The 1000-nt window shown below is 35.2% G+C and overlaps 1 protein-coding gene and 1 non-coding gene across 2 annotated transcripts in view; both read right to left on the bottom strand.

Moving 5' to 3' along the window:
- Positions 1 to 1000, bottom strand: part of ATP8A1 (ATPase phospholipid transporting 8A1) — a 280252-nt gene that overhangs the window by 134761 nt on the left and 144491 nt on the right. The gene's annotated exons all lie outside the window — the stretch shown is intronic.
- LOC101360001 (uncharacterized) overlaps positions 1 to 1000 on the bottom strand; it is a 9964-nt gene continuing 8964 nt past the window's right edge. The window contains exon 3 of the transcript XR_002825353.1: positions 1 to 18. This is a non-coding gene — a transcript (uncharacterized LOC101360001). The remainder of the gene's footprint in view (positions 19 to 1000) is intronic.

Raw genomic sequence — 1000 nt, 5'->3', positions numbered from 1 at the left:
GACATTCTTTTTCTAGCGCTGAAAGAAAGAGGTTTTCCATAATGTGTCATCATACTGAGAATGTGCACATATATGTTTGTCATGCCCTATATATTTTAATATTTACAGTGGAAAAACAAATTTGACCAAATTATGAGCCCTATCCTTCTGCATAAACAAACTACTTCCTGGAAGTACAGTTGGGTATCTTTGAAAGTTACATTATGTTTTTTAAGGTACCAGGGTACCATCTCCTGCCCTGGAGGAGTAATTTACAGAACGGCTCCATAGAAACCTGCAACGGTTAATATCCACCAGGGTAGAGGAGTTCTGATTCAGTACTCAGATTTGCAAAACACGTAAGCTGGTATCTTAAAGAGATGAATTGTATGTCATTGCTTTTATTGGAAACAAAACTGATAGTCAACTTTAAGGACATATTCGATCATACATAATGGCAAAAGTAATACTTAAAAAGCAATGCAAGCATTTACAACTATTGTTTTTCAGTGATTACTAGCAAGCCACTAGCATCATGCAAAAATATAATTTAAAACCACTAGCATCATGCAAAAATATAATGTATACTAGGAAAGTTAAGCTAATAAGCACAAACATTTTAACACTGTTTAGTGATATAAGCTGTTTAATAAAAAACTGTTAAATGTATAATATCTTTCAGTGCATTGGCAAAGAGGCTGCAAATAACACTGAGTAGAACTGGCACAGCATTATATAATATAGGAACTCATCCACGACTACGTATGCATAAGCATTCTCTCCTGAAGTGTAAGGAAAAAAGGAATTTTCAAGTGCCTATATCTATTTGTTTTACCTTACAACTTTCTGCTGCTAAGGAACTGAGATGGGTCCAACACACAACAGCAGTCAGATATGGTAGCACAGCATAAAGTCAGGAATTTCTTGAACAGGTACCTAGTTTAAGTTCCCTCTTCCTCTGTCTATACTCCCCATTATTAATCTTCCCATGGGCCTTTCAGTGCATATAAGTAAAGAAAAT

The sequence above is a fragment of the Trichechus manatus genome, unplaced genomic scaffold (assembly GCF_000243295.1).
Source record: "Trichechus manatus latirostris isolate Lorelei unplaced genomic scaffold, TriManLat1.0 scaffold00126, whole genome shotgun sequence".
In the NCBI taxonomy this organism is placed as follows: Eukaryota; Metazoa; Chordata; class Mammalia; order Sirenia; family Trichechidae; genus Trichechus; species Trichechus manatus.
This window is presented reverse-complemented; position numbering and strand designations above follow the sequence as displayed.